The sequence below is a fragment of the Hemiscyllium ocellatum genome, unplaced genomic scaffold (assembly GCF_020745735.1).
Source record: "Hemiscyllium ocellatum isolate sHemOce1 unplaced genomic scaffold, sHemOce1.pat.X.cur. scaffold_3059_pat_ctg1, whole genome shotgun sequence".
In the NCBI taxonomy this organism is placed as follows: domain Eukaryota; kingdom Metazoa; phylum Chordata; class Chondrichthyes; order Orectolobiformes; family Hemiscylliidae; genus Hemiscyllium; species Hemiscyllium ocellatum.
In genome coordinates this window covers 1-25,535 of record NW_026868293.1, presented here as the reverse complement: position 1 = coordinate 25,535, position 25,535 = coordinate 1, and the positions used below count along the sequence as shown (strand labels likewise).

Below are 25,535 nucleotides of genomic sequence, written 5' to 3'. Positions count from 1 at the left end.
CTCCAGGTGTGGTCTCACCAGGGCCCTGTACAGCTGCAAAAGAACCTCTTTGCTTCTATACTCCATCCCTCTTGTTATGAAGGCCAGCATGCTATTAGCCTTCTTCACTACCTGCTGTACCTGCATGCTTACCTTCATTGAGTGGTGTACAGGAACCCCCAGATCTCTCTGTCCTGCCCCTTGACCTAAATTGATTCCATTTAGGTAGTAATCTGCCTTCCACCAAAGTGGGTAACCATTGATTTATCCACATTAAATTGCATCTGGCCACTCACCTAACTTGTCCAGGTCACCCTGTAATCTGCTAACATCCTGATGACATTTCACCCTGCCAGCCAGCTTAGTATCATCAGCAAATTTGCTAATGTTATGGCTAATAGCATCTTGTAGATGGTTAAGATATATGGTAAAAAGCTGCGGTGCCAGTAGTGATCCCTGCGGTACCCCCCTGGCCACTGCCTGCCATTGGGAAAGGGAGGCGTGGAGGAGTGCGGAAGGATGAGAGAATGCAGGCTGCAGCCTGATGAAGCAGGGGGAGGGCTTGCAGTTGGCCTGCGTGGGGATGTGGGAGACTACAGGAGCCTGGTGGGCAAGGGCTGGCTGAAAGGCAGCTGGAGGGACGGAGGGAGGGAAGCACGCACAGAGGAGGAAGAGCAAAGAGAAAAGAGAAAAAAAAAACAAAGGGGATAAAGAGAAAGAGCAGCAAAGAAAATGTGGCTGGCCAGCACGCCTTGAAGTAGGGAGAAAAGGAAGGGGCCGGTGCCTACGGCCATACTAGTCTGAAAACGCCCGATCTCGTCTGATCTCGGAAGCTAAGCAGACTCAGGCCTGGTTAGTACTTGGATGGGAGACCGCCTGGGAATACCAGGTGCAGTAGGCTTTTTCCGCCAGCAGGGGCTGCTCAAGTCACCCCTCTGCACTTGTGTTGTGCCACGCAATGGAGCGGCAGGTTATTTTTGCTGCTGCTGCTGCTGCTGCTGTGCCGGCCATCAGTCGCCTGCAGGCACCAGACAGGGAGGGGAGGAGAGCGGAGCGCTGCCGAAATCAGCGAGAAAGACGGAAAGAAAGGGATTGGGGCTGCACGCTGTCTGCGGGTGGCAGTCAGGAAAGGAGGACAATAGGTGCAGGAGTTGGCCATTCTGCCTTTCGAGCCTGCACCACCATTCAATATGATCATGGCTGATCATCCTTAATCAGTATCCTGTTCCTGCCTTATCTCCGTAACCCTTGATTCCACTATCCTTGAGAGCTCTATGCAACTCTTTCTTAAATGAATCCAGAGACTGGGCCTCCACTGCCCTCTGGGGCAGAGCATTCCACACAGCCACCACTCTCTGGGTGAAGAAGTTTCTCCTCATCTCTGTCCTAAATGGTCTACCCCGTATTTTTAAGCAGTGTCCTCTGTTTCGGCACTCACCCAGCAGCGGAAACATGTTTCCTGCCGCCAGAGTGTCCAATCCTTTGATGATCTGAAATGTCTCAATCAGATCCCCTCTCAGTCTTCTAAACTCGAGGGTACACACAAGCCCAGTCGCTCCAGTCTTTCAGTGTAAGGTAATCCCGCCAGTCCAGGAATTGACCTGGTGAACCTACGCTGCATTCCCTCAATAGCCAGAATCAAATCTGGAGAGCAGAACTGCACACAGTACTCCAGGTGTGGTCTCACCAGGGCCCTGTACAGCTGCAAAAGAACCTCTTTGCTTCTATACTCCATCCCTCTTGTTATGAAGGCCAGCATGCTATTAGCCTTCTTCACTACCTGCTGTACCTGCATGCTTACCTTCATTGAGTGGTGTACAGGAACCCCCAGATCTCTCTGTCCTGCCCCTTGACCTAAATTGATTCCATTTAGGTAGTAATCTGCCTTGCACCAAAGTGGGTAACCATTGATTTATCCACATTAAATTGCATCTGGCCACTCACCTAACTTGTCCAGGTCACCCTGTAATCTGCTAACATCCTGATGACATTTCACCCTGCCAGCCAGCTTAGTATCATCAGCAAATTTGCTAATGTTATGGCTAATAGCATCTTGTAGATGGTTAAGATATATGGTAAAAAGCTGCGGTGCCAGTAGTGATCCCTGCGGTACCCCCCTGGCCACTGCCTGCCATTGGGAAAGGGAGGCGTGGAGGAGTGCGGAAGGATGAGAGAATGCAGGCTGCAGCCTGATGAAGCAGGGGGAGGGCTTGCAGTTGGCCTGCGTGGGGATGTGGGAGACTACAGGAGCCTGGTGGGCAAGGGCTGGCTGAAAGGCAGCTGGAGGGACGGAGGGAGGGAAGCACGCACAGAGGAGGAAGAGCAAAGAGAAAAGAGAAAAAAAAAACAAAGGGGATAAAGAGAAAGAGCAGCAAAGAAAATGTGGCTGGCCAGCACGCCTTGAAGTAGGGAGAAAAGGAAGGGGCCGGTGCCTACGGCCATACTAGTCTGAAAACGCCCGATCTCGTCTGATCTCGGAAGCTAAGCAGACTCAGGCCTGGTTAGTACTTGGATGGGAGACCGCCTGGGAATACCAGGTGCAGTAGGCTTTTTCCGCCAGCAGGGGCTGCTCAAGTCACCCCTCTGCACTTGTGTTGTGCCACGCAATGGAGCGGCAGGTTATTTTTGCTGCTGCTGCTGCTGCTGCTGCTGCTGTGCCGGCCATCAGTCGCCTGCAGGCACCAGACAGGGAGGGGAGGAGAGCGGAGCGCTGCCGAAATCAGCGAGAAAGACGGAAAGAAAGGGATTGGGGCTGCACGCTGTCTGCGGGTGGCAGTCAGGAAAGGAGGACAATAGGTGCAGGAGTTGGCCATTCTGCCTTTCGAGCCTGCACCACCATTCAATATGATCATGGCTGATCATCCTTAATCAGTATCCTGTTCCTGCCTTATCTCCGTAACCCTTGATTCCACTATCCTTGAGAGCTCTATGCAACTCTTTCTTAAATGAATCCAGAGACTGGGCCTCCACTGCCCTCTGGGGCAGAGCATTCCACACAGCCACCACTCTCTGGGTGAAGAAGTTTCTCCTCATCTCTGTCCTAAATGGTCTACCCCGTATTTTTAAGCAGTGTCCTCTGTTTCGGCACTCACCCAGCAGCGGAAACATGTTTCCTGCCGCCAGAGTGTCCAATCCTTTGATGATCTGAAATGTCTCAATCAGATCCCCTCTCAGTCTTCTAAACTCGAGGGTACACACAAGCCCAGTCGCTCCAGTCTTTCAGTGTAAGGTAATCCCGCCAGTCCAGGAATTGACCTGGTGAACCTACGCTGCATTCCCTCAATAGCCAGAATCAAATCTGGAGAGCAGAACTGCACACAGTACTCCAGGTGTGGTCTCACCAGGGCCCTGTACAGCTGCAAAAGAACCTCTTTGCTTCTATACTCCATCCCTCTTGTTATGAAGGCCAGCATGCTATTAGCCTTCTTCACTACCTGCTGTACCTGCATGCTTACCTTCATTGAGTGGTGTACAGGAACCCCCAGATCTCTCTGTCCTGCCCCTTGACCTAAATTGATTCCATTTAGGTAGTAATCTGCCTTGCACCAAAGTGGGTAACCATTGATTTATCCACATTAAATTGCATCTGGCCACTCACCTAACTTGTCCAGGTCACCCTGTAATCTGCTAACATCCTGATGACATTTCACCCTGCCAGCCAGCTTAGTATCATCAGCAAATTTGCTAATGTTATGGCTAATAGCATCTTGTAGATGGTTAAGATATATGGTAAAAAGCTGCGGTGCCAGTAGTGATCCCTGCGGTACCCCCCTGGCCACTGCCTGCCATTGGGAAAGGGAGGCGTGGAGGAGTGCGGAAGGATGAGAGAATGCAGGCTGCAGCCTGATGAAGCAGGGGGAGGGCTTGCAGTTGGCCTGCGTGGGGATGTGGGAGACTACAGGAGCCTGGTGGGCAAGGGCTGGCTGAAAGGCAGCTGGAGGGACGGAGGGAGGGAAGCACGCACAGAGGAGGAAGAGCAAAGAGAAAAGAGAAAAAAAAAACAAAGGGGATAAAGAGAAAGAGCAGCAAAGAAAATGTGGCTGGCCAGCACGCCTTGAAGTAGGGAGAAAAGGAAGGGGCCGGTGCCTACGGCCATACTAGTCTGAAAACGCCCGATCTCGTCTGATCTCGGAAGCTAAGCAGACTCAGGCCTGGTTAGTACTTGGATGGGAGACCGCCTGGGAATACCAGGTGCAGTAGGCTTTTTCCGCCAGCAGGGGCTGCTCAAGTCACCCCTCTGCACTTGTGTTGTGCCACGCAATGGAGCGGCAGGTTATTTTTGCTGCTGCTGCTGCTGCTGCTGCTGCTGCTGCTGTGCCGGCCATCAGTCGCCTGCAGGCACCAGACAGGGAGGGGAGGAGAGCGGAGCGCTGCCGAAATCAGCGAGAAAGACGGAAAGAAAGGGATTGGGGCTGCACGCTGTCTGCGGGTGGCAGTCAGGAAAGGAGGACAATAGGTGCAGGAGTTGGCCATTCTGCCTTTCGAGCCTGCACCACCATTCAATATGATCATGGCTGATCATCCTTAATCAGTATCCTGTTCCTGCCTTATCTCCGTAACCCTTGATTCCACTATCCTTGAGAGCTCTATGCAACTCTTTCTTAAATGAATCCAGAGACTGGGCCTCCACTGCCCTCTGGGGCAGAGCATTCCACACAGCCACCACTCTCTGGGTGAAGAAGTTTCTCCTCATCTCTGTCCTAAATGGTCTACCCCGTATTTTTAAGCAGTGTCCTCTGTTTCGGCACTCACCCAGCAGCGGAAACATGTTTCCTGCCGCCAGAGTGTCCAATCCTTTGATGATCTGAAATGTCTCAATCAGATCCCCTCTCAGTCTTCTAAACTCGAGGGTACACACAAGCCCAGTCGCTCCAGTCTTTCAGTGTAAGGTAATCCCGCCAGTCCAGGAATTGACCTGGTGAACCTACGCTGCATTCCCTCAATAGCCAGAATCAAATCTGGAGAGCAGAACTGCACACAGTACTCCAGGTGTGGTCTCACCAGGGCCCTGTACAGCTGCAAAAGAACCTCTTTGCTTCTATACTCCATCCCTCTTGTTATGAAGGCCAGCATGCTATTAGCCTTCTTCACTACCTGCTGTACCTGCATGCTTACCTTCATTGAGTGGTGTACAGGAACCCCCAGATCTCTCTGTCCTGCCCCTTGACCTAAATTGATTCCATTTAGGTAGTAATCTGCCTTCCACCAAAGTGGGTAACCATTGATTTATCCACATTAAATTGCATCTGGCCACTCACCTAACTTGTCCAGGTCACCCTGTAATCTGCTAACATCCTGATGACATTTCACCCTGCCAGCCAGCTTAGTATCATCAGCAAATTTGCTAATGTTATGGCTAATAGCATCTTGTAGATGGTTAAGATATATGGTAAAAAGCTGCGGTGCCAGTAGTGATCCCTGCGGTACCCCCCTGGCCACTGCCTGCCATTGGGAAAGGGAGGCGTGGAGGAGTGCGGAAGGATGAGAGAATGCAGGCTGCAGCCTGATGAAGCAGGGGGAGGGCTTGCAGTTGGCCTGCGTGGGGATGTGGGAGACTACAGGAGCCTGGTGGGCAAGGGCTGGCTGAAAGGCAGCTGGAGGGACGGAGGGAGGGAAGCACGCACAGAGGAGGAAGAGCAAAGAGAAAAGAGAAAAAAAAAACAAAGGGGATAAAGAGAAAGAGCAGCAAAGAAAATGTGGCTGGCCAGCACGCCTTGAAGTAGGGAGAAAAGGAAGGGGCCGGTGCCTACGGCCATACTAGTCTGAAAACGCCCGATCTCGTCTGATCTCGGAAGCTAAGCAGACTCAGGCCTGGTTAGTACTTGGATGGGAGACCGCCTGGGAATACCAGGTGCAGTAGGCTTTTTCCGCCAGCAGGGGCTGCTCAAGTCACCCCTCTGCACTTGTGTTGTGCCACGCAATGGAGCGGCAGGTTATTTTGCTGCTGCTGCTGCTGCTGCTGTGCCGGCCATCAGTCGCCTGCAGGCACCAGACAGGGAGGGGAGGAGAGCGGAGCGCTGCCGAAATCAGCGAGAAAGACGGAAAGAAAGGGATTGGGGCTGCACGCTGTCTGCGGGTGGCAGTCAGGAAAGGAGGACAATAGGTGCAGGAGTTGGCCATTCTGCCTTTCGAGCCTGCACCACCATTCAATATGATCATGGCTGATCATCCTTAATCAGTATCCTGTTCCTGCCTTATCTCCGTAACCCTTGATTCCACTATCCTTGAGAGCTCTATGCAACTCTTTCTTAAATGAATCCAGAGACTGGGCCTCCACTGCCCTCTGGGGCAGAGCATTCCACACAGCCACCACTCTCTGGGTGAAGAAGTTTCTCCTCATCTCTGTCCTAAATGGTCTACCCCGTATTTTTAAGCAGTGTCCTCTGTTTCGGCACTCACCCAGCAGCGGAAACATGTTTCCTGCCGCCAGAGTGTCCAATCCTTTGATGATCTGAAATGTCTCAATCAGATCCCCTCTCAGTCTTCTAAACTCGAGGGTACACACAAGCCCAGTCGCTCCAGTCTTTCAGTGTAAGGTAATCCCGCCAGTCCAGGAATTGACCTGGTGAACCTACGCTGCATTCCCTCAATAGCCAGAATCAAATCTGGAGAGCAGAACTGCACACAGTACTCCAGGTGTGGTCTCACCAGGGCCCTGTACAGCTGCAAAAGAACCTCTTTGCTTCTATACTCCATCCCTCTTGTTATGAAGGCCAGCATGCTATTAGCCTTCTTCACTACCTGCTGTACCTGCATGCTTACCTTCATTGAGTGGTGTACAGGAACCCCCAGATCTCTCTGTCCTGCCCCTTGACCTAAATTGATTCCATTTAGGTAGTAATCTGCCTTCCACCAAAGTGGGTAACCATTGATTTATCCACATTAAATTGCATCTGGCCACTCACCTAACTTGTCCAGGTCACCCTGTAATCTGCTAACATCCTGATGACATTTCACCCTGCCAGCCAGCTTAGTATCATCAGCAAATTTGCTAATGTTATGGCTAATAGCATCTTGTAGATGGTTAAGATATATGGTAAAAAGCTGCGGTGCCAGTAGTGATCCCTGCGGTACCCCCCTGGCCACTGCCTGCCATTGGGAAAGGGAGGCGTGGAGGAGTGCGGAAGGATGAGAGAATGCAGGCTGCAGCCTGATGAAGCAGGGGGAGGGCTTGCAGTTGGCCTGCGTGGGGATGTGGGAGACTACAGGAGCCTGGTGGGCAAGGGCTGGCTGAAAGGCAGCTGGAGGGACGGAGGGAGGGAAGCACGCACAGAGGAGGAAGAGCAAAGAGAAAAGAGAAAAAAAAAACAAAGGGGATAAAGAGAAAGAGCAGCAAAGAAAATGTGGCTGGCCAGCACGCCTTGAAGTAGGGAGAAAAGGAAGGGGCCGGTGCCTACGGCCATACTAGTCTGAAAACGCCCGATCTCGTCTGATCTCGGAAGCTAAGCAGACTCAGGCCTGGTTAGTACTTGGATGGGAGACCGCCTGGGAATACCAGGTGCAGTAGGCTTTTTCCGCCAGCAGGGGCTGCTCAAGTCACCCCTCTGCACTTGTGTTGTGCCACGCAATGGAGCGGCAGGTTATTTTTGCTGCTGCTGCTGCTGCTGCTGCCGGCCATCAGTCGCCTGCAGGCACCAGACAGGGAGGGGAGGAGAGCGGAGCGCTGCCGAAATCAGCGAGAAAGACGGAAAGAAAGGGATTGGGGCTGCACGCTGTCTGCGGGTGGCAGTCAGGAAAGGAGGACAATAGGTGCAGGAGTTGGCCATTCTGCCTTTCGAGCCTGCACCACCATTCAATATGATCATGGCTGATCATCCTTAATCAGTATCCTGTTCCTGCCTTATCTCCGTAACCCTTGATTCCACTATCCTTGAGAGCTCTATGCAACTCTTTCTTAAATGAATCCAGAGACTGGGCCTCCACTGCCCTCTGGGGCAGAGCATTCCACACAGCCACCACTCTCTGGGTGAAGAAGTTTCTCCTCATCTCTGTCCTAAATGGTCTACCCCGTATTTTTAAGCAGTGTCCTCTGTTTCGGCACTCACCCAGCAGCGGAAACATGTTTCCTGCCGCCAGAGTGTCCAATCCTTTGATGATCTGAAATGTCTCAATCAGATCCCCTCTCAGTCTTCTAAACTCGAGGGTACACACAAGCCCAGTCGCTCCAGTCTTTCAGTGTAAGGTAATCCCGCCAGTCCAGGAATTGACCTGGTGAACCTACGCTGCATTCCCTCAATAGCCAGAATCAAATCTGGAGAGCAGAACTGCACACAGTACTCCAGGTGTGGTCTCACCAGGGCCCTGTACAGCTGCAAAAGAACCTCTTTGCTTCTATACTCCATCCCTCTTGTTATGAAGGCCAGCATGCTATTAGCCTTCTTCACTACCTGCTGTACCTGCATGCTTACCTTCATTGAGTGGTGTACAGGAACCCCCAGATCTCTCTGTCCTGCCCCTTGACCTAAATTGATTCCATTTAGGTAGTAATCTGCCTTCCACCAAAGTGGGTAACCATTGATTTATCCACATTAAATTGCATCTGGCCACTCACCTAACTTGTCCAGGTCACCCTGTAATCTGCTAACATCCTGATGACATTTCACCCTGCCAGCCAGCTTAGTATCATCAGCAAATTTGCTAATGTTATGGCTAATAGCATCTTGTAGATGGTTAAGATATATGGTAAAAAGCTGCGGTGCCAGTAGTGATCCCTGCGGTACCCCCCTGGCCACTGCCTGCCATTGGGAAAGGGAGGCGTGGAGGAGTGCGGAAGGATGAGAGAATGCAGGCTGCAGCCTGATGAAGCAGGGGGAGGGCTTGCAGTTGGCCTGCGTGGGGATGTGGGAGACTACAGGAGCCTGGTGGGCAAGGGCTGGCTGAAAGGCAGCTGGAGGGACGGAGGGAGGGAAGCACGCACAGAGGAGGAAGAGCAAAGAGAAAAGAGAAAAAAAAAACAAAGGGGATAAAGAGAAAGAGCAGCAAAGAAAATGTGGCTGGCCAGCACGCCTTGAAGTAGGGAGAAAAGGAAGGGGCCGGTGCCTACGGCCATACTAGTCTGAAAACGCCCGATCTCGTCTGATCTCGGAAGCTAAGCAGACTCAGGCCTGGTTAGTACTTGGATGGGAGACCGCCTGGGAATACCAGGTGCAGTAGGCTTTTTCCGCCAGCAGGGGCTGCTCAAGTCACCCCTCTGCACTTGTGTTGTGCCACGCAATGGAGCGGCAGGTTATTTTTGCTGCTGCTGCTGCTGCTGCTGCTGCCGGCCATCAGTCGCCTGCAGGCACCAGACAGGGAGGGGAGGAGAGCGGAGCGCTGCCGAAATCAGCGAGAAAGACGGAAAGAAAGGGATTGGGGCTGCACGCTGTCTGCGGGTGGCAGTCAGGAAAGGAGGACAATAGGTGCAGGAGTTGGCCATTCTGCCTTTCGAGCCTGCACCACCATTCAATATGATCATGGCTGATCATCCTTAATCAGTATCCTGTTCCTGCCTTATCTCCGTAACCCTTGATTCCACTATCCTTGAGAGCTCTATGCAACTCTTTCTTAAATGAATCCAGAGACTGGGCCTCCACTGCCCTCTGGGGCAGAGCATTCCACACAGCCACCACTCTCTGGGTGAAGAAGTTTCTCCTCATCTCTGTCCTAAATGGTCTACCCCGTATTTTTAAGCAGTGTCCTCTGTTTCGGCACTCACCCAGCAGCGGAAACATGTTTCCTGCCGCCAGAGTGTCCAATCCTTTGATGATCTGAAATGTCTCAATCAGATCCCCTCTCAGTCTTCTAAACTCGAGGGTACACACAAGCCCAGTCGCTCCAGTCTTTCAGTGTAAGGTAATCCCGCCAGTCCAGGAATTGACCTGGTGAACCTACGCTGCATTCCCTCAATAGCCAGAATCAAATCTGGAGAGCAGAACTGCACACAGTACTCCAGGTGTGGTCTCACCAGGGCCCTGTACAGCTGCAAAAGAACCTCTTTGCTTCTATACTCCATCCCTCTTGTTATGAAGGCCAGCATGCTATTAGCCTTCTTCACTACCTGCTGTACCTGCATGCTTACCTTCATTGAGTGGTGTACAGGAACCCCCAGATCTCTCTGTCCTGCCCCTTGACCTAAATTGATTCCATTTAGGTAGTAATCTGCCTTCCACCAAAGTGGGTAACCATTGATTTATCCACATTAAATTGCATCTGGCCACTCACCTAACTTGTCCAGGTCACCCTGTAATCTGCTAACATCCTGATGACATTTCACCCTGCCAGCCAGCTTAGTATCATCAGCAAATTTGCTAATGTTATGGCTAATAGCATCTTGTAGATGGTTAAGATATATGGTAAAAAGCTGCGGTGCCAGTAGTGATCCCTGCGGTACCCCCCTGGCCACTGCCTGCCATTGGGAAAGGGAGGCGTGGAGGAGTGCGGAAGGATGAGAGAATGCAGGCTGCAGCCTGATGAAGCAGGGGGAGGGCTTGCAGTTGGCCTGCGTGGGGATGTGGGAGACTACAGGAGCCTGGTGGGCAAGGGCTGGCTGAAAGGCAGCTGGAGGGACGGAGGGAGGGAAGCACGCACAGAGGAGGAAGAGCAAAGAGAAAAGAGAAAAAAAAAACAAAGGGGATAAAGAGAAAGAGCAGCAAAGAAAATGTGGCTGGCCAGCACGCCTTGAAGTAGGGAGAAAAGGAAGGGGCCGGTGCCTACGGCCATACTAGTCTGAAAACGCCCGATCTCGTCTGATCTCGGAAGCTAAGCAGACTCAGGCCTGGTTAGTACTTGGATGGGAGACCGCCTGGGAATACCAGGTGCAGTAGGCTTTTTCCGCCAGCAGGGGCTGCTCAAGTCACCCCTCTGCACTTGTGTTGTGCCACGCAATGGAGCGGCAGGTTATTTTTGCTGCTGCTGCTGCTGCTGCTGCTGCTGTGCCGGCCATCAGTCGCCTGCAGGCACCAGACAGGGAGGGGAGGAGAGCGGAGCGCTGCCGAAATCAGCGAGAAAGACGGAAAGAAAGGGATTGGGGCTGCACGCTGTCTGCGGGTGGCAGTCAGGAAAGGAGGACAATAGGTGCAGGAGTTGGCCATTCTGCCTTTCGAGCCTGCACCACCATTCAATATGATCATGGCTGATCATCCTTAATCAGTATCCTGTTCCTGCCTTATCTCCGTAACCCTTGATTCCACTATCCTTGAGAGCTCTATGCAACTCTTTCTTAAATGAATCCAGAGACTGGGCCTCCACTGCCCTCTGGGGCAGAGCATTCCACACAGCCACCACTCTCTGGGTGAAGAAGTTTCTCCTCATCTCTGTCCTAAATGGTCTACCCCGTATTTTTAAGCAGTGTCCTCTGTTTCGGCACTCACCCAGCAGCGGAAACATGTTTCCTGCCGCCAGAGTGTCCAATCCTTTGATGATCTGAAATGTCTCAATCAGATCCCCTCTCAGTCTTCTAAACTCGAGGGTACACACAAGCCCAGTCGCTCCAGTCTTTCAGTGTAAGGTAATCCCGCCAGTCCAGGAATTGACCTGGTGAACCTACGCTGCATTCCCTCAATAGCCAGAATCAAATCTGGAGAGCAGAACTGCACACAGTACTCCAGGTGTGGTCTCACCAGGGCCCTGTACAGCTGCAAAAGAACCTCTTTGCTTCTATACTCCATCCCTCTTGTTATGAAGGCCAGCATGCTATTAGCCTTCTTCACTACCTGCTGTACCTGCATGCTTACCTTCATTGAGTGGTGTACAGGAACCCCCAGATCTCTCTGTCCTGCCCCTTGACCTAAATTGATTCCATTTAGGTAGTAATCTGCCTTCCACCAAAGTGGGTAACCATTGATTTATCCACATTAAATTGCATCTGGCCACTCACCTAACTTGTCCAGGTCACCCTGTAATCTGCTAACATCCTGATGACATTTCACCCTGCCAGCCAGCTTAGTATCATCAGCAAATTTGCTAATGTTATGGCTAATAGCATCTTGTAGATGGTTAAGATATATGGTAAAAAGCTGCGGTGCCAGTAGTGATCCCTGCGGTACCCCCCTGGCCACTGCCTGCCATTGGGAAAGGGAGGCGTGGAGGAGTGCGGAAGGATGAGAGAATGCAGGCTGCAGCCTGATGAAGCAGGGGGAGGGCTTGCAGTTGGCCTGCGTGGGGATGTGGGAGACTACAGGAGCCTGGTGGGCAAGGGCTGGCTGAAAGGCAGCTGGAGGGACGGAGGGAGGGAAGCACGCACAGAGGAGGAAGAGCAAAGAGAAAAGAGAAAAAAAAAACAAAGGGGATAAAGAGAAAGAGCAGCAAAGAAAATGTGGCTGGCCAGCACGCCTTGAAGTAGGGAGAAAAGGAAGGGGCCGGTGCCTACGGCCATACTAGTCTGAAAACGCCCGATCTCGTCTGATCTCGGAAGCTAAGCAGACTCAGGCCTGGTTAGTACTTGGATGGGAGACCGCCTGGGAATACCAGGTGCAGTAGGCTTTTTCCGCCAGCAGGGGCTGCTCAAGTCACCCCTCTGCACTTGTGTTGTGCCACGCAATGGAGCGGCAGGTTATTTTTGCTGCTGCTGCTGCTGCTGCTGCTGCTGTGCCGGCCATCAGTCGCCTGCAGGCACCAGACAGGGAGGGGAGGAGAGCGGAGCGCTGCCGAAATCAGCGAGAAAGACGGAAAGAAAGGGATTGGGGCTGCACGCTGTCTGCGGGTGGCAGTCAGGAAAGGAGGACAATAGGTGCAGGAGTTGGCCATTCTGCCTTTCGAGCCTGCACCACCATTCAATATGATCATGGCTGATCATCCTTAATCAGTATCCTGTTCCTGCCTTATCTCCGTAACCCTTGATTCCACTATCCTTGAGAGCTCTATGCAACTCTTTCTTAAATGAATCCAGAGACTGGGCCTCCACTGCCCTCTGGGGCAGAGCATTCCACACAGCCACCACTCTCTGGGTGAAGAAGTTTCTCCTCATCTCTGTCCTAAATGGTCTACCCCGTATTTTTAAGCAGTGTCCTCTGTTTCGGCACTCACCCAGCAGCGGAAACATGTTTCCTGCCGCCAGAGTGTCCAATCCTTTGATGATCTGAAATGTCTCAATCAGATCCCCTCTCAGTCTTCTAAACTCGAGGGTACACACAAGCCCAGTCGCTCCAGTCTTTCAGTGTAAGGTAATCCCGCCAGTCCAGGAATTGACCTGGTGAACCTACGCTGCATTCCCTCAATAGCCAGAATCAAATCTGGAGAGCAGAACTGCACACAGTACTCCAGGTGTGGTCTCACCAGGGCCCTGTACAGCTGCAAAAGAACCTCTTTGCTTCTATACTCCATCCCTCTTGTTATGAAGGCCAGCATGCTATTAGCCTTCTTCACTACCTGCTGTACCTGCATGCTTACCTTCATTGAGTGGTGTACAGGAACCCCCAGATCTCTCTGTCCTGCCCCTTGACCTAAATTGATTCCATTTAGGTAGTAATCTGCCTTCCACCAAAGTGGGTAACCATTGATTTATCCACATTAAATTGCATCTGGCCACTCACCTAACTTGTCCAGGTCACCCTGTAATCTGCTAACATCCTGATGACATTTCACCCTGCCAGCCAGCTTAGTATCATCAGCAAATTTGCTAATGTTATGGCTAATAGCATCTTGTAGATGGTTAAGATATATGGTAAAAAGCTGCGGTGCCAGTAGTGATCCCTGCGGTACCCCCCTGGCCACTGCCTGCCATTGGGAAAGGGAGGCGTGGAGGAGTGCGGAAGGATGAGAGAATGCAGGCTGCAGCCTGATGAAGCAGGGGGAGGGCTTGCAGTTGGCCTGCGTGGGGATGTGGGAGACTACAGGAGCCTGGTGGGCAAGGGCTGGCTGAAAGGCAGCTGGAGGGACGGAGGGAGGGAAGCACGCACAGAGGAGGAAGAGCAAAGAGAAAAGAGAAAAAAAAAACAAAGGGGATAAAGAGAAAGAGCAGCAAAGAAAATGTGGCTGGCCAGCACGCCTTGAAGTAGGGAGAAAAGGAAGGGGCCGGTGCCTACGGCCATACTAGTCTGAAAACGCCCGATCTCGTCTGATCTCGGAAGCTAAGCAGACTCAGGCCTGGTTAGTACTTGGATGGGAGACCGCCTGGGAATACCAGGTGCAGTAGGCTTTTTCCGCCAGCAGGGGCTGCTCAAGTCACCCCTCTGCACTTGTGTTGTGCCACGCAATGGAGCGGCAGGTTATTTTTGCTGCTGCTGCTGCTGCTGCTGCTGCTGCTGTGCCGGCCATCAGTCGCCTGCAGGCACCAGACAGGGAGGGGAGGAGAGCGGAGCGCTGCCGAAATCAGCGAGAAAGACGGAAAGAAAGGGATTGGGGCTGCACGCTGTCTGCGGGTGGCAGTCAGGAAAGGAGGACAATAGGTGCAGGAGTTGGCCATTCTGCCTTTCGAGCCTGCACCACCATTCAATATGATCATGGCTGATCATCCTTAATCAGTATCCTGTTCCTGCCTTATCTCCGTAACCCTTGATTCCACTATCCTTGAGAGCTCTATGCAACTCTTTCTTAAATGAATCCAGAGACTGGGCCTCCACTGCCCTCTGGGGCAGAGCATTCCACACAGCCACCACTCTCTGGGTGAAGAAGTTTCTCCTCATCTCTGTCCTAAATGGTCTACCCCGTATTTTTAAGCAGTGTCCTCTGTTTCGGCACTCACCCAGCAGCGGAAACATGTTTCCTGCCGCCAGAGTGTCCAATCCTTTGATGATCTGAAATGTCTCAATCAGATCCCCTCTCAGTCTTCTAAACTCGAGGGTACACACAAGCCCAGTCGCTCCAGTCTTTCAGTGTAAGGTAATCCCGCCAGTCCAGGAATTGACCTGGTGAACCTACGCTGCATTCCCTCAATAGCCAGAATCAAATCTGGAGAGCAGAACTGCACACAGTACTCCAGGTGTGGTCTCACCAGGGCCCTGTACAGCTGCAAAAGAACCTCTTTGCTTCTATACTCCATCCCTCTTGTTATGAAGGCCAGCATGCTATTAGCCTTCTTCACTACCTGCTGTACCTGCATGCTTACCTTCATTGAGTGGTGTACAGGAACCCCCAGATCTCTCTGTCCTGCCCCTTGACCTAAATTGATTCCATTTAGGTAGTAATCTGCCTTCCACCAAAGTGGGTAACCATTGATTTATCCACATTAAATTGCATCTGGCCACTCACCTAACTTGTCCAGGTCACCCTGTAATCTGCTAACATCCTGATGACATTTCACCCTGCCAGCCAGCTTAGTATCATCAGCAAATTTGCTAATGTTATGGCTAATAGCATCTTGTAGATGGTTAAGATATATGGTAAAAAGCTGCGGTGCCAGTAGTGATCCCTGCGGTACCCCCCTGGCCACTGCCTGCCATTGGGAAAGGGAGGCGTGGAGGAGTGCGGAAGGATGAGAGAATGCAGGCTGCAGCCTGATGAAGCAGGGGGAGGGCTTGCAGTTGGCCTGCGTGGGGATGTGGGAGACTACAGGAGCCTGGTGGGCAAGGGCTGGCTGAAAGGCAGCTGGAGGGACGGAGGGAGGGAAGCACGCACAGAGGAGGAAGAGCAAAGAGAAAAGAGAAAAAAAAAACAAAGGGGATAAAGAGAAAGAGCAGCAAAGAAAATGTGGCTGGCCAGCACGCCTTGAAGTAGGGAGAAAAGGAAGGGGCCAGTGCCTACGGCCATACTAGTCTGAAAACGCCCGATCTCGTCTGATCTCGGAAGCTAAGCAGACTCAGGCCTGGTTAGTACTTGGATGGGAGACCGCCTGGGAATACCAGGTGCAGTAGGCTTTTTCCGCCAGCAGGGGCTGCTCAAGTCACCCCTCTGCACTTGTGTTGTGCCACGCAATGGAGCGGCAGGTTATTTTTGCTGCTGCTGCTGCTGCTGCTGTGCCGGCCATCAGTCGCCTGCAGGCACCAGACAGGGAGGGGAGGAGAGCGGAGCGCTGCCGAAATCAGCGAGAAAGACGGAAAGAAAGGGATTGGGGCTGCACGCTGTCTGCGGGTGGCAGTCAGGAAAGGAGGACAATAGGTGCAGGAGTTGGCCATTCTGCCTTTCGAGCCTGCACCACCATTCAATATGATCATGGCTGATCATCCTTAATCAGTATCCTGTTCCTGCCTTATCTCCGTAACCCTTGATTCCACTATCCTTGAGAGCTCTATGCAACTCTTTCTTAAATGAATCCAGAGACTGGGCCTCCACTGCCCTCTGGGGCAGAGCATTCCACACAGCCACCACTCTCTGGGTGAAGAAGTTTCTCCTCATCTCTGTCCTAAATGGTCTACCCCGTATTTTTAAGCAGTGTCCTCTGTTTCGGCACTCACCCAGCAGCGGAAACATGTTTCCTGCCGCCAGAGTGTCCAATCCTTTGATGATCTGAAATGTCTCAATCAGATCCCCTCTCAGTCTTCTAAACTCGAGGGTACACACAAGCCCAGTCGCTCCAGTCTTTCAGTGTAAGGTAATCCCGCCAGTCCAGGAATTGACCTGGTGAACCTACGCTGCATTCCCTCAATAGCCAGAATCAAATCTGGAGAGCAGAACTGCACACAGTACTCCAGGTGTGGTCTCACCAGGGCCCTGTACAGCTGCAAAAGAACCTCTTTGCTTCTATACTCCATCCCTCTTGTTATGAAGGCCAGCATGCTATTAGCCTTCTTCACTACCTGCTGTACCTGCATGCTTACCTTCATTGAGTGGTGTACAGGAACCCCCAGATCTCTCTGTCCTGCCCCTTGACCTAAATTGATTCCATTTAGGTAGTAATCTGCCTTCCACCAAAGTGGGTAACCATTGATTTATCCACATTAAATTGCATCTGGCCACTCACCTAACTTGTCCAGGTCACCCTGTAATCTGCTAACATCCTGATGACATTTCACCCTGCCAGCCAGCTTAGTATCATCAGCAAATTTGCTAATGTTATGGCTAATAGCATCTTGTAGATGGTTAAGATATATGGTAAAAAGCTGCGGTGCCAGTAGTGATCCCTGCGGTACCCCCCTGGCCACTGCCTGCCATTGGGAAAGGGAGGCGTGGAGGAGTGCGGAAGGATGAGAGAATGCAGGCTGCAGCCTGATGAAGCAGGGGGAGGGCTTGCAGTTGGCCTGCGTGGGGATGTGGGAGACTACAGGAGCCTGGTGGGCAAGGGCTGGCTGAAAGGCAGCTGGAGGGACGGAGGGAGGGAAGCACGCACAGAGGAGGAAGAGCAAAGAGAAAAGAGAAAAAAAAAACAAAGGGGATAAAGAGAAAGAGCAGCAAAGAAAATGTGGCTGGCCAGCACGCCTTGAAGTAGGGAGAAAAGGAAGGGGCCGGTGCCTACGGCCATACTAGTCTGAAAACGCCCGATCTCGTCTGATCTCGGAAGCTAAGCAGACTCAGGCCTGGTTAGTACTTGGATGGGAGACCGCCTGGGAATACCAGGTGCAGTAGGCTTTTTCCGCCAGCAGGGGCTGCTCAAGTCACCCCTCTGCACTTGTGTTGTGCCACGCAATGGAGCGGCAGGTTATTTTTGCTGCTGCTGCTGCTGCTGCTGCTGCCGGCCATCAGTCGCCTGCAGGCACCAGACAGGGAGGGGAGGAGAGCGGAGCGCTGCCGAAATCAGCGAGAAAGACGGAAAGAAAGGGATTGGGGCTGCACGCTGTCTGCGGGTGGCAGTCAGGAAAGGAGGACAATAGGTGCAGGAGTTGGCCATTCTGCCTTTCGAGCCTGCACCACCATTCAATATGATCATGGCTGATCATCCTTAATCAGTATCCTGTTCCTGCCTTATCTCCGTAACCCTTGATTCCACTATCCTTGAGAGCTCTATGCAACTCTTTCTTAAATGAATCCAGAGACTGGGCCTCCACTGCCCTCTGGGGCAGAGCATTCCACACAGCCACCACTCTCTGGGTGAAGAAGTTTCTCCTCATCTCTGTCCTAAATGGTCTACCCCGTATTTTTAAGCAGTGTCCTCTGTTTCGGCACTCACCCAGCAGCGGAAACATGTTTCCTGCCGCCAGAGTGTCCAATCCTTTGATGATCTGAAATGTCTCAATCAGATCCCCTCTCAGTCTTCTAAACTCGAGGGTACACACAAGCCCAGTCGCTCCAGTCTTTCAGTGTAAGGTAATCCCGCCAGTCCAGGAATTGACCTGGTGAACCTACGCTGCATTCCCTCAATAGCCAGAATCAAATCTGGAGAGCAGAACTGCACACAGTACTCCAGGTGTGGTCTCACCAGGGCCCTGTACAGCTGCAAAAGAACCTCTTTGCTTCTATACTCCATCCCTCTTGTTATGAAGGCCAGCATGCTATTAGCCTTCTTCACTACCTGCTGTACCTGCATGCTTACCTTCATTGAGTGGTGTACAGGAACCCCCAGATCTCTCTGTCCTGCCCCTTGACCTAAATTGATTCCATTTAGGTAGTAATCTGCCTTCCACCAAAGTGGGTAACCATTGATTTATCCACATTAAATTGCATCTGGCCACTCACCTAACTTGTCCAGGTCACCCTGTAATCTGCTAACATCCTGATGACATTTCACCCTGCCAGCCAGCTTAGTATCATCAGCAAATTTGCTAATGTTATGGCTAATAGCATCTTGTAGATGGTTAAGATATATGGTAAAAAGCTGCGGTGCCAGTAGTGATCCCTGCGGTACCCCCCTGGCCACTGCCTGCCATTGGGAAAGGGAGGCGTGGAGGAGTGCGGAAGGATGAGAGAATGCAGGCTGCAGCCTTATGAAGCAGGGGGAGGGCTTGCAGTTGGCCTGCGTGGGGATGTGGGAGACTACAGGAGCCTGGTGGGCAAGGGCTGGCTGAAAGGCAGCTGGAGGGACGGAGGGAGGGAAGCACGCACAGAGGAGGAAGAGCAAAGAGAAAAGAGAAAAAAAAAACAAAGGGGATAAAGAGAAAGAGCAGCAAAGAAAATGTGGCTGGCCAGCACGCCTTGAAGTAGGGAGAAAAGGAAGGGGCCGGTGCCTACGGCCATACTAGTCTGAAAACGCCCGATCTCGTCTGATCTCGGAAGCTAAGCAGACTCAGGCCTGGTTAGTACTTGGATGGGAGACCGCCTGGGAATACCAGGTGCAGTAGGCTTTTTCCGCCAGCAGGGGCTGCTCAAGTCACCCCTCTGCACTTGTGTTGTGCCACGCAATGGAGCGGCAGGTTATTTTTGCTGCTGCTGCTGCTGCTGCTGCTGTGCCGGCCATCAGTCGCCTGCAGGCACCAGACAGGGAGGGGAGGAGAGCGGAGCGCTGCCGAAATCAGCGAGAAAGACGGAAAGAAAGGGATTGGGGCTGCACGCTGTCTGCGGGTGGCAGTCAGGAAAGGAGGACAATAGGTGCAGGAGTTGGCCATTCTGCCTTTCGAGCCTGCACCACCATTCAATATGATCATGGCTGATCATCCTTAATCAGTATCCTGTTCCTGCCTTATCTCCGTAACCCTTGATTCCACTATCCTTGAGAGCTCTATGCAACTCTTTCTTAAATGAATCCAGAGACTGGGCCTCCACTGCCCTCTGGGGCAGAGCATTCCACACAGCCACCACTCTCTGGGTGAAGAAGTTTCTCCTCATCTCTGTCCTAAATGGTCTACCCCGTATTTTTAAGCAGTGTCCTCTGTTTCGGCACTCACCCAGCAGCGGAAACATGTTTCCTGCCGCCAGAGTGTCCAATCCTTTGATGATCTGAAATGTCTCAATCAGATCCCCTCTCAGTCTTCTAAACTCGAGGGTACACACAAGCCCAGTCGCTCCAGTCTTTCAGTGTAAGGTAATCCCGCCAGTCCAGGAATTGACCTGGTGAACCTACGCTGCATTCCCTCAATAGCCAGAATCAAATCTGGAGAGCAGAACTGCACACAGTACTCCAGGTGTGGTCTCACCAGGGCCCTGTACAGCTGCAAAAGAACCTCTTTGCTTCTATACTCCATCCCTCTTGTTATGAAGGCCAGCATGCTATTAGCCTTCTTCACTACCTGCTGTACCTGCATGCTTACCTTCATTGAGTGGTGTACAGGAACCCCCAGATCTCTCTGTCCTGCCCCTTGACCTAAATTGATTCCATTTAGGTAGTAATCTGCCTTGCACCAAAGTGGGTAACCATTGATTTATCCACATTAAATTGCATCTGGCCACTCACCTAACTTGTCCAGGTCACCCTGTAATCTGCTAACATCCTGATGACATTTCACCCTGCCAGCCAGCTTAGTATCATCAGCAAATTTGCTAATGTTATGGCTAATAGCATCTTGTAGATGGTTAAGATATATGGTAAAAAGCTGCGGTGCCAGTAGTGATCCCTGCGGTACCCCCCTGGCCACTGCCTGCCATTGGGAAAGGGAGGCGTGGAGGAGTGCGGAAGGATGAGAGAATGCAGGCTGCAGCCTGATGAAGCAGGGGGAGGGCTTGCAGTTGGCCTGCGTGGGGATGTGGGAGACTACAGGAGCCTGGTGGGCAAGGGCTGGCTGAAAGGCAGCTGGAGGGACGGAGGGAGGGAAGCACGCACAGAGGAGGAAGAGCAAAGAGAAAAGAGAAAAAAAAAACAAAGGGGATAAAGAGAAAGAGCAGCAAAGAAAATGTGGCTGGCCAGCACGCCTTGAAGTAGGGAGAAAAGGAAGGGGCCGGTGCCTACGGCCATACTAGTCTGAAAACGCCCGATCTCGTCTGATCTCGGAAGCTAAGCAGACTCAGGCCTGGTTAGTACTTGGATGGGAGACCGCCTGGGAATACCAGGTGCAGTAGGCTTTTTCCGCCAGCAGGGGCTGCTCAAGTCACCCCTCTGCACTTGTGTTGTGCCACGCAATGGAGCGGCAGGTTATTTTTGCTGCTGCTGCTGCTGCTGCTGCTGCTGCTGTGCCGGCCATCAGTCGCCTGCAGGCACCAGACAGGGAGGGGAGGAGAGCGGAGCGCTGCCGAAATCAGCGAGAAAGACGGAAAGAAAGGGATTGGGGCTGCACGCTGTCTGCGGGTGGCAGTCAGGAAAGGAGGACAATAGGTGCAGGAGTTGGCCATTCTGCCTTTCGAGCCTGCACCACCATTCAATATGATCATGGCTGATCATCCTTAATCAGTATCCTGTTCCTGCCTTATCTCCGTAACCCTTGATTCCACTATCCTTGAGAGCTCTATGCAACTCTTTCTTAAATGAATCCAGAGACTGGGCCTCCACTGCCCTCTGGGGCAGAGCATTCCACACAGCCACCACTCTCTGGGTGAAGAAGTTTCTCCTCATCTCTGTCCTAAATGGTCTACCCCGTATTTTTAAGCAGTGTCCTCTGTTTCGGCACTCACCCAGCAGCGGAAACATGTTTCCTGCCGCCAGAGTGTCCAATCCTTTGATGATCTGAAATGTCTCAATCAGATCCCCTCTCAGTCTTCTAAACTCGAGGGTACACACAAGCCCAGTCGCTCCAGTCTTTCAGTGTAAGGTAATCCCGCCAGTCCAGGAATTGACCTGGTGAACCTACGCTGCATTCCCTCAATAGCCAGAATCAAATCTGGAGAGCAGAACTGCACACAGTACTCCAGGTGTGGTCTCACCAGGGCCCTGTACAGCTGCAAAAGAACCTCTTTGCTTCTATACTCCATCCCTCTTGTTATGAAGGCCAGCATGCTATTAGCCTTCTTCACTACCTGCTGTACCTGCATGCTTACCTTCATTGAGTGGTGTACAGGAACCCCCAGATCTCTCTGTCCTGCCCCTTGACCTAAATTGATTCCATTTAGGTAGTAATCTGCCTTCCACCAAAGTGGGTAACCATTGATTTATCCACATTAAATTGCATCTGGCCACTCACCTAACTTGTCCAGGTCACCCTGTAATCTGCTAACATCCTGATGACATTTCACCCTGCCAGCCAGCTTAGTATCATCAGCAAATTTGCTAATGTTATGGCTAATAGCATCTTGTAGATGGTTAAGATATATGGTAAAAAGCTGCGGTGCCAGTAGTGATCCCTGCGGTACCCCCCTGGCCACTGCCTGCCATTGGGAAAGGGAGGCGTGGAGGAGTGCGGAAGGATGAGAGAATGCAGGCTGCAGCCTGATGAAGCAGGGGGAGGGCTTGCAGTTGGCCTGCGTGGGGATGTGGGAGACTACAGGAGCCTGGTGGGCAAGGGCTGGCTGAAAGGCAGCTGGAGGGACGGAGGGAGGGAAGCACGCACAGAGGAGGAAGAGCAAAGAGAAAAGAGAAAAAAAAAAACAAAGGGGATAAAGAGAAAGAGCAGCAAAGAAAATGTGGCTGGCCAGCACGCCTTGAAGTAGGGAGAAAAGGAAGGGGCCGGTGCCTACGGCCATACTAGTCTGAAAACGCCCGATCTCGTCTGATCTCGGAAGCTAAGCAGACTCAGGCCTGGTTAGTACTTGGATGGGAGACCGCCTGGGAATACCAGGTGCAGTAGGCTTTTTCCGCCAGCAGGGGCTGCTCAAGTCACCCCTCTGCACTTGTGTTGTGCCACGCAATGGAGCGGCAGGTTATTTTGCTGCTGCTGCTGCTGCTGCTGCTGCTGTGCCGGCCATCAGTCGCCTGCAGGCACCAGACAGGGAGGGGAGGAGAGCGGAGCGCTGCCGAAATCAGCGAGAAAGACGGAAAGAAAGGGATTGGGGCTGCACGCTGTCTGCGGGTGGCAGTCAGGAAAGGAGGACAATAGGTGCAGGAGTTGGCCATTCTGCCTTTCGAGCCTGCACCACCATTCAATATGATCATGGCTGATCATCCTTAATCAGTATCCTGTTCCTGCCTTATCTCCGTAACCCTTGATTCCACTATCCTTGAGAGCTCTATGCAACTCTTTCTTAAATGAATCCAGAGACTGGGCCTCCACTGCCCTCTGGGGCAGAGCATTCCACACAGCCACCACTCTCTGGGTGAAGAAGTTTCTCCTCATCTCTGTCCTAAATGGTCTACCCCGTATTTTTAAGCAGTGTCCTCTGTTTCGGCACTCACCCAGCAGCGGAAACATGTTTCCTGCCGCCAGAGTGTCCAATCCTTTGATGATCTGAAATGTCTCAATCAGATCCCCTCTCAGTCTTCTAAACTCGAGGGTACACACAAGCCCAGTCGCTCCAGTCTTTCAGTGTAAGGTAATCCCGCCAGTCCAGGAATTGACCTGGTGAACCTACGCTGCATTCCCTCAATAGCCAGAATCAAATCTGGAGAGCAGAACTGCACACAGTACTCCAGGTGTGGTCTCACCAGGGCCCTGTACAGCTGCAAAAGAACCTCTTTGCTTCTATACTCCATCCCTCTTGTTATGAAGGCCAGCATGCTATTAGCCTTCTTCACTACCTGCTGTACCTGCATGCTTACCTTCATTGAGTGGTGTACAGGAACCCCCAGATCTCTCTGTCCTGCCCCTTGACCTAAATTGATTCCATTTAGGTAGTAATCTGCCTTCCACCAAAGTGGGTAACCATTGATTTATCCACATTAAATTGCATCTGGCCACTCACCTAACTTGTCCAGGTCACCCTGTAATCTGCTAACATCCTGATGACATTTCACCCTGCCAGCCAGCTTAGTATCATCAGCAAATTTGCTAATGTTATGGCTAATAGCATCTTGTAGATGGTTAAGATATATGGTAAAAAGCTGCGGTGCCAGTAGTGATCCCTGCGGTACCCCCCTGGCCACTGCCTGCCATTGGGAAAGGGAGGCGTGGAGGAGTGCGGAAGGATGAGAGAATGCAGGCTGCAGCCTTATGAAGCAGGGGGAGGGCTTGCAGTTGGCCTGCGTGGGGATGTGGGAGACTACAGGAGCCTGGTGGGCAAGGGCTGGCTGAAAGGCAGCTGGAGGGACGGAGGGAGGGAAGCACGCACAGAGGAGGAAGAGCAAAGAGAAAAGAGAAAAAAAAAACAAAGGGGATAAAGAGAAAGAGCAGCAAAGAAAATGTGGCTGGCCAGCACGCCTTGAAGTAGGGAGAAAAGGAAGGGGCCGGTGCCTACGGCCATACTAGTCTGAAAACGCCCGATCTCGTCTGATCTCGGAAGCTAAGCAGACTCAGGCCTGGTTAGTACTTGGATGGGAGACCGCCTGGGAATACCAGGTGCAGTAGGCTTTTTCCGCCAGCAGGGGCTGCTCAAGTCACCCCTCTGCACTTGTGTTGTGCCACGCAATGGAGCGGCAGGTTATTTTTGCTGCTGCTGCTGCTGCTGCTGCTGCTGTGCCGGCCATCAGTCGCCTGCAGGCACCAGACAGGGAGGGGAGGAGAGCGGAGCGCTGCCGAAATCAGCGAGAAAGACGGAAAGAAAGGGATTGGGGCTGCACGCTGTCTGCGGGTGGCAGTCAGGAAAGGAGGACAATAGGTGCAGGAGTTGGCCATTCTGCCTTTCGAGCCTGCACCACCATTCAATATGATCATGGCTGATCATCCTTAATCAGTATCCTGTTCCTGCCTTATCTCCGTAACCCTTGATTCCACTATCCTTGAGAGCTCTATGCAACTCTTTCTTAAATGAATCCAGAGACTGGGCCTCCACTGCCCTCTGGGGCAGAGCATTCCACACAGCCACCACTCTCTGGGTGAAGAAGTTTCTCCTCATCTCTGTCCTAAATGGTCTACCCGTATTTTTAAGCAGTGTCCTCTGTTTCGGCACTCACCCAGCAGCGGAAACATGTTTCCTGCCGCCAGAGTGTCCAATCCTTTGATGATCTGAAATGTCTCAATCAGATCCCCTCTCAGTCTTCTAAACTCGAGGGTACACACAAGCCCAGTCGCTCCAGTCTTTCAGTGTAAGGTAATCCCGCCAGTCCAGGAATTGACCTGGTGAACCTACGCTGCATTCCCTCAATAGCCAGAATCAAATCTGGAGAGCAGAACTGCACACAGTACTCCAGGTGTGGTCTCACCAGGGCCCTGTACAGCTGCAAAAGAACCTCTTTGCTTCTATACTCCATCCCTCTTGTTATGAAGGCCAGCATGCTATTAGCCTTCTTCACTACCTGCTGTACCTGCATGCTTACCTTCATTGAGTGGTGTACAGGAACCCCCAGATCTCTCTGTCCTGCCCCTTGACCTAAATTGATTCCATTTAGGTAGTAATCTGCCTTGCACCAAAGTGGGTAACCATTGATTTATCCACATTAAATTGCATCTGGCCACTCACCTAACTTGTCCAGGTCACCCTGTAATCTGCTAACATCCTGATGACATTTCACCCTGCCAGCCAGCTTAGTATCATCAGCAAATTTGCTAATGTTATGGCTAATAGCATCTTGTAGATGGTTAAGATATATGGTAAAAAGCTGCGGTGCCAGTAGTGATCCCTGCGGTACCCCCCTGGCCACTGCCTGCCAGTGGAAAGGGAGGCGTGGAGGATGCGGAAGGATGAGAGAATGCAGGCTGCAGCCTGATGAAGCAGGGGGAGGGCTTGCAGTTGGCTGCGTGGGATGTGGGAGACTACAGGAGCCTGGTGGGCAAGGGCTGGCTGAAAGGCAGCTGGAGGGACGGAGGGAGGGAAGCACGCACAGAGGAGGAAGAGCAAAGAGAAAAGAGAAAAAAAAAACAAAGGGGATAAAGAGAAAGAGCAGCAAAGAAAATGTGGCTGGCCAGCACGCCTTGAAGTAGGGAGAAAAGGAAGGGGCC

General features: G+C 52.1%; 15 non-coding genes across 15 annotated transcripts; all 15 read left to right on the top strand.

Moving 5' to 3' along the window:
- The first annotated feature begins 761 nt into the window (after positions 1-761).
- LOC132812842 (5S ribosomal RNA) lies at positions 762-880 on the top strand. The gene has a single exon (XR_009643799.1). It is a non-coding gene; the product is annotated as a 5S ribosomal RNA (ribosomal RNA).
- Positions 881-2,409: 1,529 nt separating this feature from the next.
- LOC132812841 (5S ribosomal RNA) lies at positions 2,410-2,528 on the top strand. Its single transcript, XR_009643798.1, has one exon. It is a non-coding gene; the product is annotated as a 5S ribosomal RNA (ribosomal RNA).
- Positions 2,529-4,063: 1,535 nt separating this feature from the next.
- On the top strand, positions 4,064-4,182 carry LOC132812840 (5S ribosomal RNA). Its single transcript, XR_009643797.1, has one exon. It is a non-coding gene; the product is annotated as a 5S ribosomal RNA (ribosomal RNA).
- A 1,541-nt stretch (positions 4,183-5,723) lies between these two features.
- Positions 5,724-5,842, top strand: LOC132812839 (5S ribosomal RNA). The gene has a single exon (XR_009643796.1). It is a non-coding gene; the product is annotated as a 5S ribosomal RNA (ribosomal RNA).
- Positions 5,843-7,370: 1,528 nt separating this feature from the next.
- Positions 7,371-7,489, top strand: LOC132812838 (5S ribosomal RNA). The gene has a single exon (XR_009643795.1). It is a non-coding gene; the product is annotated as a 5S ribosomal RNA (ribosomal RNA).
- Positions 7,490-9,016: 1,527 nt separating this feature from the next.
- LOC132812837 (5S ribosomal RNA) lies at positions 9,017-9,135 on the top strand. The gene has a single exon (XR_009643794.1). It is a non-coding gene; the product is annotated as a 5S ribosomal RNA (ribosomal RNA).
- A 1,530-nt stretch (positions 9,136-10,665) lies between these two features.
- Positions 10,666-10,784, top strand: LOC132812836 (5S ribosomal RNA). Its single transcript, XR_009643793.1, has one exon. It is a non-coding gene; the product is annotated as a 5S ribosomal RNA (ribosomal RNA).
- A 1,535-nt stretch (positions 10,785-12,319) lies between these two features.
- Positions 12,320-12,438, top strand: LOC132812835 (5S ribosomal RNA). The gene has a single exon (XR_009643792.1). It is a non-coding gene; the product is annotated as a 5S ribosomal RNA (ribosomal RNA).
- Positions 12,439-13,973: 1,535 nt separating this feature from the next.
- Positions 13,974-14,092, top strand: LOC132812834 (5S ribosomal RNA). The gene has a single exon (XR_009643791.1). It is a non-coding gene; the product is annotated as a 5S ribosomal RNA (ribosomal RNA).
- Positions 14,093-15,630: 1,538 nt separating this feature from the next.
- LOC132812833 (5S ribosomal RNA) lies at positions 15,631-15,749 on the top strand. The gene has a single exon (XR_009643790.1). It is a non-coding gene; the product is annotated as a 5S ribosomal RNA (ribosomal RNA).
- Positions 15,750-17,278: 1,529 nt separating this feature from the next.
- Positions 17,279-17,397, top strand: LOC132812866 (5S ribosomal RNA). The gene has a single exon (XR_009643819.1). It is a non-coding gene; the product is annotated as a 5S ribosomal RNA (ribosomal RNA).
- Positions 17,398-18,927: 1,530 nt separating this feature from the next.
- On the top strand, positions 18,928-19,046 carry LOC132812865 (5S ribosomal RNA). The gene has a single exon (XR_009643818.1). It is a non-coding gene; the product is annotated as a 5S ribosomal RNA (ribosomal RNA).
- A 1,532-nt stretch (positions 19,047-20,578) lies between these two features.
- LOC132812854 (5S ribosomal RNA) lies at positions 20,579-20,697 on the top strand. Its single transcript, XR_009643811.1, has one exon. It is a non-coding gene; the product is annotated as a 5S ribosomal RNA (ribosomal RNA).
- A 1,539-nt stretch (positions 20,698-22,236) lies between these two features.
- Positions 22,237-22,355, top strand: LOC132812843 (5S ribosomal RNA). The gene has a single exon (XR_009643800.1). It is a non-coding gene; the product is annotated as a 5S ribosomal RNA (ribosomal RNA).
- Positions 22,356-23,889: 1,534 nt separating this feature from the next.
- On the top strand, positions 23,890-24,008 carry LOC132812832 (5S ribosomal RNA). Its single transcript, XR_009643789.1, has one exon. It is a non-coding gene; the product is annotated as a 5S ribosomal RNA (ribosomal RNA).
- Positions 24,009-25,535: the final 1,527 nt, after the last annotated feature.